Source organism: Camelus ferus, chromosome 6 (genome assembly GCF_009834535.1).
Source record: "Camelus ferus isolate YT-003-E chromosome 6, BCGSAC_Cfer_1.0, whole genome shotgun sequence".
Taxonomy (NCBI): Eukaryota; Metazoa; Chordata; class Mammalia; order Artiodactyla; family Camelidae; genus Camelus; species Camelus ferus.
Window position 1 is genome coordinate 79,188,234 of NC_045701.1, and position 11,339 is coordinate 79,199,572.

The window sequence follows — 11,339 nt, forward strand, 5'->3', positions numbered from 1 at the left end:
AAAAAAAAAAGAACATTCAAATAATGTTCCCTTGGACAGACTACAAAGACCTGATCATAGCTCCCTTGTCATTTTTCTCTTTTTGAGAAATATAACTTTAAACTACTTTTGAATTATGTGAGAAGAGACAGTGTATATTTTCTACTTTAAAAGTAATTGAAGGTGGAGTTCTCTGGCACAAAGGCAATTCAAAAATAGCTGAAGCTTAAGAGTTGAAACTGCCCTTTGTCTGATAAATATCGAATAGAGTTATTAGCAATGAGCTGTTTTCAAATGCTCAATACAAAATTGCAAGAGTGTTTAGGTTTATAAATACTTTGCAGGCAATGGAAGCGTCAAATTGAGGGTACTGTTTCTTCAGTTAGAATTTTGAACAGTGATGAGCTCTTGGGTGCCTAATTGTTAAGTCTTTCAAATTAAAAAAGGACAGAAATTAAATGCAAAAAAAGAAATGAGAAATTCTTGATATTTCATGTGAAGTATCATTCTATTACCTTGTTTGAGATTCATTAAAATATACCACTTGGTGTGGGAAATATATTAGTGTAATATTAAGATCAAGAGGTTTGAACTCAAAAAGCATTTGGTTCAAATCCTGTCCTCAACATTTTTCTATTTAATGTGAGCCAATTCATTAACCTACTATGATTACTCAGCTTACTTATCCATAAAATATATGTATGTCAATCATAGTACCTAACTTAATAGGCTGATGGAAGTGGTCTATCTTCATTGAGAATAATCTGTCCCAAACTTAATTCATAGCTTTTCAGAAAGTCAAGTGCCTTCTACAATAAAAGTGAGATTCATAGGGAAGATTAGAAATATTTTGAAAATATTTTTAAAGATGCTATATCTTTCATAAAGTAATAAATTAGCAATCAAGCTTCGAATTTATATACCATATAAAGAAGCAATTCATTGCAAAATTCTATGCATAGAATTTTCACCTAAGTCCCAACTCAGAGACATTAGTGTAATTCATATGGATAGCTCTGCACACATCTTTAAGATGCAACGAGTTCTTAAGGGGCAAGACAAAATTACTCTATGCAAATGTCAAGGTGGCTGTATCCTGACAGATGGCATACGAGAAAAAAAGATAACATTTAAAGTTCAGGTCACTTTTAAGAAAAGGAAGCATGATGCTGTATTACTCTAGAAAAAGCTGAAGTAATACGCACAAGAGAAGGGAAGTGAAGGTTAATTAGAAACAAAACACACGTATACCTAGATGAAGGCAGCTGGACAGGTATTAGGTTAATGAATGACTACATATGTAAATGGATGAAAGCAAAAGGATTACATGGACTTCCAATCAGAGAAGCTGCCAAAACCTTGTGTCAGTCTGATGGCATAGCTAAAATAGACTGTTTAAGGAAACATAATTATTAATACCTTCAATCAATTTAGACCTCTTTCAAGGTCTATGTTGAATAGAAGAACTGAAGAATCCTATTTTTAAAAAATGGGAAAATATTAATTGGAAACAATTTCAGTATCATGGTTTCTATGTAAAAGCAGTAAACCATTTAAAAATATAAAAATATGAAGTAACGCTTCTATTTAGACTTTATGTCATAATTTAAAAGATGTGGAACTCGTTAAGACTTCAGCCCAATTATAGAATGAACCTTGAATTTAATATTACCCTTGTTTCAGCAGGGACAAAATAATAATAGGGATTTCCTTGAGGAACACTTTGCTTTGTATATAGCAGGGAAGGCTAGCGTATCAAATTGATGTCCTCTTCTTCTTGGACCAAAGAAGAAGACCACATTTCCTGGTGGCCCTTGCTCTTTCTTTGGCCATGTGCCTAAGTTCTGGGCAATGGACTATAGATGGAACTAATAGGTACTACTTCCCAAACTAGATCGTAAGAAACATCCATACCTAATTCTTCTCTTATTTCTTCTGCTAGTTTGGTGTAGTTGAGGATAAGAAAACTGAAAGCAACAAGTTGAAGATAATTGAAGCCTAGATGGAAAGCACCTGGAAAACCTAACATGATAGACAGTTGGAAAATCCCTGAATGACTCCTTGAAGGAAAGCTGCCCTTCATCCATAGATACACATTCATCGACCCTCATGGACTCTATATAGGATATAAATGAAAGTTACCTGCATGGGAAATAACCATTTTTCTTTTCATGTTTGAGTCACTATATATTTTCAGTTTCTATCTAGTACATGAGTTTTTATTTTATCTTTAGTGAGAGTAGCTCCTTTATGTGAAAATAGTTGTCCAAATATTATTGAGAAATTTCTATCTGAGACAGCTTTTTTAATGAAATTTTCTAGTCAATCACCTGTTCTTCTTAGAGGCAACCACCATAGGTTACCATATAACCATAGATTAGTTACCCATATTTTAGAAATTCATAGAAATGGAGCCATAAATCACCTATTCCTTTGGTTTGGCTTCTTTCATAAATATTATGTATTGAGATTCATCCATGTTGTTGGTGTAGAAGTACATTTCCTTTTTATTCAGCTAAATTCTATCTAATAAGTATATCACAATCGGCCTCTTCATTATTGTGTTTATAAAAATGAACATTTTGAACATTTTCAGTTTGGAGCCACAATAAGCAAAACTGCTACAAGCATTCTTGTACAGATCTTTTTATTTCAAGTTTTTGGTATAATATTCAACTTTCCCCAGTGATGTATGAGGTCTTCCTTGTTCCATATCCTCACCAAAACTTAGCATTAATCTTTTTAATTTATCCATTCTAGTGAGTAGAAATTGGTATCTCATTATTGTTTTAATTGTATTTTCTTTTCCTCATGGTTAATGATGCTAAGCACCTTTCAAATGCTTAAGGGTTATTTTATTTTGTGTGTAAGGGTGGCCTTATTTGTGAAGTGTTTCTTCAAATTATTGCCAATTTATTTTTATTGGGCTATTTGTCTTTTTATTGTTTTAGGTGTTCTTTAGATAAGTTGAATACAAATTCAGTATCAGAAACTGTATTGAAAATATTTTCTTCTATTCTACGGTTTATCTCTTTTATCTCTTAAAGATGTCTTTTAATGAATACAAAATTCTTAATTTACTGAAGCCTAGTTAATCAATTTTTATGGTTTTCATTTTTTTGAGCCAAGAAATTTTGCATTAATGCAAGACTGTGAACATATTATCCTATAGTTTCTTCTAGAAATTTATAGTTTTAGGTTTTACTGTTAAGTTTTTGTCCAATCTCAACTTGACTTTTATATATAGTATAAGATAAAGTATGGGATTTTTTTTACCTTCAGAGGATTAGTCAGTTGTTACAGACTATTTACTGAAAATAGTTTCTTTATTCTACTTCATTTTTGATATCTTCCTCAAAATTAATTAATCAGGTAAGTTTGGGTTAATTCTTGGCCTCTCTATTCTGTTTCTTTAATATAATGCTAGTGCTATACTGTTTTAATTAATGTGGTTTCAGATAAATCAAATTCTTGCCCAGGTACTCTTCTCAGTGACTACTATTTTAGTTTTCTCTTTTCCTTGTATTTCCAACAAATTAAGAATCAATTTGTCAATTTCTACCAAAGAAATATTCCTATTAACTTAGATGAAGTTTTATTGAATCTACAGATAAAATTTTGGAAAAGTATCATCTTAACAATATGAGTCTTTCAATCTGCATTAGATCTTATTTAATTTTTCTCCACATTGTGTTTGTAAGATTTTAACTATAGTAGTTTCACATTTTTGAATAAAATAATCTTTAAGTATTTTACACGTTTCGATGCTATTGTAAATAATATTTTCATTTTTTTTTCAGTTGCTCAGTACTAGAATCTAGGAAGTTAATTATTGTATATTGACTTTATATCTGTGAAGTTGTTAAAAATCTCACATGTTGCAGTAGATTTTTGTGTGTACCACTGAGTTTTAATATAAATAATCAGGCCAGCTGTGCATGAAGAGTTTGCCTTTTCCTTTCTAATGTTTATACTTTTCTTTTTCTTTTTTTATTGCATAGTTATGTTCCCCTGTACTATCCTGAATAGAAATGGTGAAAGGATTCTTGCCTTGTTTCCAAATGTAGGATAAACATGTTCATTGTTTCACTGCTCTGCTGTTGTTAGCTATCAGCAGTGTGTGGATGCCTTTTAATAGGTAGGCAGAAGTGTCTTTCTATTGCTGGATTGCTGCAAGTGTTCTTCATGAATGTGAATCTGCTCCAATGATTTCTCTCCATCTCTTTGGATGATCATGTAATTTTTCTTGATTTTTACGTTAAGCCATTTTTCCTTTCCTGAGATAGACTCTTCTTGTTCATGGTGTATTATCTACTTAAGTATTGATGGATTTCATTTGTTAATATTTTGTGAAGGATTTTGCATCTATGTTTACAAGAGATAGTGATGTGTTATTTTATTTACTTATAATTTTCTTGTCAGGTTTTGATATAAAGGTTATTCTTGCCTCATAAAAAGAGTTGGGAGTTATTTTTTTTCCTTCTTTATATTCTGATAGAGTTTGATAGTACTCAGAACACAATATCAAAAAACTCTCACCGGGTAAATATGGAACTGTTTGAACATCAAAAAGCAAACGATTATAAGGGATTAAAACACATTATGTGTGATTTCAAAAATCACTGATAAACTTCGGAGATAGGAAACCATATTATTATTTCAAAATGTGATTTTTTTAAAAAGGAAAAAAACATATAAGCTGTCTTTTCTATATGAACTGCATTGCATGTTAGCAAATAACTAAAGACAGGAAATTTATCTTAAAAGAAGCATTCTAGCTAAGAAACAAAGTCATGAGATAATTAGTATAGCAACATTTTTCAGCTTCCTGGTGGATTTGTGTGTCCATCCAAAGTTCATCAACGGCTGCAAACCTCTCATAAAGAAGTTATCTCACACACACACTCAAAGTCACACGAAATACATAACATACAATTTATGTAACTTATGGTGACTTTTTGTGAAGTAGTTTTACCAAAATAAATATGAACCTCAATTTGACCAAGACTCTAAGGTAACTCCCAGTTTATAGAAAATACAAGGAACAGAGGATGTTCAAAGAGACTAAAGGTATGCAATCAGTAGTATCCAGATTAGGTATCTCTATAGGAAAAATACCCTGGTTTCATCAAGGAAAAAGAAAAAAACAAAAAATATTAGAGAGACATTTATATTTAGAGGGACTCAAGGGATGTACCATTCATTGAAATGCATAATAATATTTGGAACCCAAGTTACAATCACATAAATGATACATACATACATATGAATGATGTATACATAGCACACATGTATATTGTATATTGTTTATTGTCTACTGTTTTATGTTTGTAAATTTTGACAATAACTCTTAAAAGTAATGGGAAAGTGGAATAAATAACCAGATAATGCATTCTTTCTAATGAGATTATATGTGAATTCCACAGCACCACCAATGAACGATTTGTGCCAAACTTGCTAAATCTAGTTTTAATCAAACCTGGGCTGTGACTTCCAGTTTAAACCAAATGCCAAGGCTAGAGGAACAAATTGAATAATAATAACAGGATGCGATCAGACAAATCCAGAATGTGGAATTACTCTGGAAAACTGAACATAAGTCAGTATTTAAAAAGGGAAGGAGATCTGTTTGAAAGTAAAAGAGAGTAAGGACACAACAGCCAAATAAAATTTGTGTGTATACCATTTCGATCCTGACTAGAGCAATCAAATGGTGATAAAGATGAGAAGTGGAAGCAATTGACCATTGCCTAGATAATGATGATATTTAAAATGCTATATTAACTTGTTAGATATTATAACGGGATATTGATCATATAGGAATGTATTTTACATGTACTTTTCTAACATGTAATATTTATTGGGTATGATCCTAATATTTCAGTCAATTACAAAAATGTTATAGTTTTCAGAAATTATTCTGAAGTATTTGGGAATTAATTATCTAGGAATTACTTTAACATTTCAGCAAAAAAAACTATAAAATAAACAAGATCACAAAAATGATAATTCTTTAATCTCAGGTTGAGTTTTATTATGCTTTCCTAGCTACATTACTGGATGTTTAAAAAAACTCATAATAAAAGCTTTGCTATAAAATTAATGAGATTAATACAATGCCTTACCAGCACCCAATCTACCATCAGTAGCATACAGATGATTAATATTCATTAAAAGTTACTATCTATTCATTTAAACTGATTTGGCAGTATTCATTTACCAAGAAATATTTTGCTAACTACTCAGATTTATGAGTATGCAAGCCTTGAAAGTTGTAAAAAGATATGAGTTTTAGAACACCATCTAATTTAATTCAGTCAACTTCCTGAACAGTTATAGATGGACTTTTATAAATATCTAAGATTTAGAAATCACTTTTAAGAAAGAAAACATAACTCTGTATTGATAGCTACATATTATCCTTGTATAACACATTCCTCTTTTCGTTAAATGATTGCTTATTCTTAATGTAGACAATGAGGATTTTTTTCATTGTCTATTGATGGCTTTCACAAAAATTATGGAAAGAGTATCATAAAATTCAAGGCATCCTGAGTCATGCAGTCATCGTACATACACTGTAAAATAAAGTTGTCTTGCTAAGATTTCTTGAAAAAGATGGTAAAGTTACTGTGATTACTGCATCTTTGATAGCAGAAAATCAATATAACAAATTACATATTTTATATCCACATATAAATGCATTAGATACATTCTGATCATTCCCCACATTCTTGCAAATTTCCCTAATGCAAGTTGTTTATGTTCCTCTGTAAACAAATACTTTCCAGAAAGCTGGGCTTTTTGCTTCATCACATAACTATAATCTTTTATATGCCATAAATTTGCACCTAAATCATTCCCCATTTATAAAGCTCTAGTCACTTTCAAAGTTAATTTGAAACTTGAAATTTCCCCTAAAGCTTTTACCATATAAAGGTCGGTGAAGAGGTAACAATAATTATTGGGGAAAAAAAAATGGGATACAATTTGAGAATCTAAATAAATCACTTTATCTAGAGCTGTTTTATTACAAATATATTTTAAAACTGTAAGTTCAGAATAAATAAGTCTGATGATTGAAAGAAATCTCTAGACGGAGCAAGAAACAGCTAAGGTGCTTAATATGTGGCTTCAACTACTCAATTTTATTAATGGTGACAGCCACTTAAGGATTCAAATGGACACAAACTCCTTAGAGAGAAGGAGAGCCATGGAGAGAGAAAATATATTCTTATTTGAAATAAATCAACTTAGGTGCAAAGAAGTCAGCATCATTTTTTTCTTATAAAATTGTTCTTAATAGATTAGGATTTTAAAGGCTAATTTTCCCATCTGTGCTGACCACAGAAATGTACCTCTCATCTTCGACCCATAACTAGGCATTGGGTTCCTGAGAGTCACTGAGCTCTTACTTCTGGGTTCATCTCCTGGAATGAACACAAAATGTCTCTTCCAAACCAGAACAAGGTTTGAGAGGGCAAGAAAGAACTTTGAATAGTTGTACTGCTATAATAAGCATAAAGAGGAATGGCCCTGGGCAATTGGAACATCTGCTTACCTTCTGCATGACCCCTCTGTTCTGAATCAGAGAAGATTGATGCCCTTTACAGCATGGCAGTTGACTCTCCCATGCCAGAGGATGAGTGTGGGACATGGATCTTTACTATAGAATCATCTGGATCCCAAGAGCTCTGTCAGGTGCTGAATTTACAGAAGACACTGGACCCAAGGCAGCTCCATAGAGCACACAGATCCTTCACCTGTCTCCTTATTTTCAGGGTCCTTACGTATCCCTAACCTCAACTAAGTTTTCATTCTTAGGAATATATACTTATCCCTTTATCTCCCCTCCTTCAATTTGAAGTCTTCTTCCCCAAGTGAGAAGCTGGTTTCAGCACGAGTCTGTTCCCTGAATTCTCTTTTTGGATATAGATCCTCAAACATAATGATGTATTTCAAAGACTGAGTGGCATCAGCATGTCTTCCTGTCTTTTTTTGCTAATTACAGGAAGGTCTGTCTAAACCGAGGTGTCCCACTGGGGAGCTATTTAGACACGCATGCCTGCTGAGCACTTGCAATTGTCTAATCTAAACTGATATGGAGTCAAAAAGTAACATACACTCTAGACTTACAAGACAGTGTGAAAACCATAAGGTAAATATTTCATTCATAATTTTATACTGACACATTTCAAAGTAGTATGTTAGATATATGTGGTTAAATAGAATATATTAGTAGAATTCACTCATTTTTTAAAAAATGGCTCCTAGAAAAATTTTAATTACATATGCAGTCATATTTAACTCACATTTGTTTTCTGTTGGACAGTTCAAGTGAAGATTTGCTCTGCTTTGCCTTCTGTTGATTATGAAGTACTTTGCCTTTTTATGTCATTTATTTTATATCTCATTGCTTCAGACAACACTGACAAAGATTATATTATTCGGTCCACATTTAACCTCATGCAGCCTATTGAAAAATGTTGCTATGCTATGCAGAGTATAATTCGTATAGTATACAAATTAATAAGTATAGTATTATTAATTTGGAAGTATTAGTACTTTCAAAACAACCCAGTGCTTCCTCTGGTCCTGTCTACACATATTTTTGATATGTTTTCAACAAAGCCTAACAAGCAGCACAGCCACCGGCACTGCCTTCTATTAACATAGCATATTGTAAGACAGGACAATGGCAGGCTGTGTGATGAGATTAGACTTTCATATTAATTTTGGCAATGTATTTTATATAACCTTGATTGTCAGTTAAACCAAATACTGTTCTTTCTGGCTGAAACTGTAAGACTCACAGCACACGCACTTTTTTGTGTAGATCATGTCATCCAAAAAAGAGTTTTTTGTACTGTAGGATTTCTTCTTCCTCTCCACCCCCCATTATCAGTGGCGAATGAAAGATATCTCCCTTCTCTGAGAGAATATCATAGTTGTTCCCTTTTTATAGACAAAAAGTACGTACAATTTTATATCTCATACTCTTCCTCCCATATGTTATAAAAGATATATATGTTAACATGTATATGTGTGTTTTTATGTATGTGTGTGTATACACATTTAAACTATGTTCTTTTCATCTACTGTTATCAGTTAAAGTTTTTCAGTAAAAGCTACTTTCACGGCATTACCTACTTTGTTTTGCCATGACCATTCATAGATGTCAAAGAAATAAATTATCGTCAGAGATACTCTGACAGTTACTTAATGTAACTACATCTTTACTGAATACATTAATACATGTCTCTCACACTATACACTTATAAGACTCAGGAAAAAATAAACCTCTATCCTGATTTATGAATGGAAAATTGACTCTTGAATTTACTATCTACTACCAATAAATAAAATGATTTTAAAACCCTGTTAATTCTTCACTCTGCTTACATTAGTTTTCGGTCAATTTAATCTATCCCAGAAAATACACTTGCATAAACACAGTTCTGAAGAAATGAATCACTGAAATTCATTCCCCAACAAAAAAAGGAAACTGTGCAGAGATGGTTCTGAATAACTACCCACCATTATTTTCCCCATGTACCTCATTTTTTGCTTTCATTGTCTATCACTAAGAAAGCTAAAAATATCATTTGGAAATTGCTGATGGCTTGGAAGACGGGAAATCTCAAAATATGTTCTGAAACCCAAATGCTATATAACAATGCAGTGAAGAAAAAGATGCAGACACAACCAGTCTGTAAGTACAGCTCATTTACGTACCATTTTAAGCTATGTAACTCTCCTTTGTGAATTGATTTTGCAAGTTTATGTGTTAAGAAAATCTTTATTAAGCAGGGAAATGTGGTTGAGATTTGGCACAAAGATGAATGTATTAAGCATCCTTTATGACCCAATACTTTAGTATGTGTGACTTGACCAGTCCCCAAAATTGACAGCATGCCATAAGGTGCCACATGTGTAGTTCAAGGTGCTGTAGGATTCTGAAGCAGGGACAGTTGAAAGCTATGAATTATCAGAACAGATTTTGTTTTCCCCTTAGCAATGATAAATGAGAAGTGGGAACACTGATGGACACAATAACATGCCATCCAGCTTCTCCAAATGCATTTGCATAAACATGGTACAAAAAAAAAATTTTCTTTTACTTTCTAATTTGACATATTTTTCAGTTTTTAGAGAATTTAAATAAAGTCTGTTGTGAGAGTTAGAGGTAATATATGTAGAGTGACTACAGAAGCCTTTCTTCCAGTTGGTAGTTATGTTTTTATATCCTTATCACTGTGAACAATTTATTAATAAACAGGAAATATAACTTGGGCAAACTTAGTAGATGATCTGTAAATATACGGTGCTATTTTTTTTTACAAGAAATACCAGGTACCTACAGAAACAGAAACATTTATTATCTGGATATTTTTGAGGCTGCAATTAATTTCCCAATACTTTCTTTAGAAACAACCTGAGGAGGTTAAAATACATCATTTACAGAAATACCTCTTAATTCTGCTGTAATGAATTGCTATTCACAACTTTATGAGATCTTAATTTATTAAGGGTGTATTTGGAGAAGGATCCAGGAGATAAAAACTTCATGTAATATGAGACAGAACCAAATAAAGGTTGTTTTTGCTCCTGTTTTGTACCAGTTGTTTTGGCATTATGCAGACAGAACATTATGCAGGCAGGTACATTTAACCTTTTTTTTCCTTTTTTTCCTTTTTTCCCCACTGTTCTATCGACCAACCTCTGTTGAACTGAATTCAATTCAGTGGGCAAGGGAGTCTCCAAAAGCTGAACTACTCATAGTTTCAGGGAGTCTTAAATTGAAGGCATTTAATTAACCGTAAAACAGTGGAAATGTAGACAATGGTTTAATCCATAAGGTCAAACAATCAGAGATCAAAATAAAAACCATACAGCATGTTTGCAGGGTGCAGAACCATGGAATCTGCCGCTGAGGGTAGACTATGAGTGAGAGATAATTTTGCCGGAGCCAATTCTTCTCAGTCTCTTTGGCAACCAGACTTTTAAAATGGGTTCTGTAGCTTAATTAATCCAGGTTCTGACAAGTAAGTTCTTAGAAAAAGGAAAGTCAATTGCAAAGGAAAAAACAAAAAAATCATTTAACTATGACCTGTGGTTTGGATCTCCAAAAGAGAACAACAAAATTAGAACTGAGAATGCTTAAAGTGGATATTGGTTTCTGGCTTAATCCCATGCCATGTTTGACTATTTAGGTGAAAAGTATCAACGTAACGTGGGCAAATGTGACATCACATTATAGGTCCTTCTTAGGTCCCTTGAGAAACCATTTATCTTGTCAGAGTTTAAATTTTTAAAACGGAAATAAACTCTGGAATATGGCAAATAAAATCACATGTTGA

At 32.4% G+C, this 11,339-nt stretch overlaps 1 long non-coding RNA gene across 1 annotated transcript; it reads left to right on the forward strand.

Moving 5' to 3' along the window:
* Positions 1-943: 943 nt before the first annotated feature.
* On the forward strand, positions 944-10,920 carry LOC116664489. Its single transcript, XR_004321019.1, has 3 exons — positions 944-954; positions 6,598-6,600; positions 10,839-10,920. It is a non-coding gene; the product is annotated as an uncharacterized LOC116664489 (long non-coding RNA).
* The last annotated feature ends 419 nt before the right edge of the window (positions 10,921-11,339 follow it).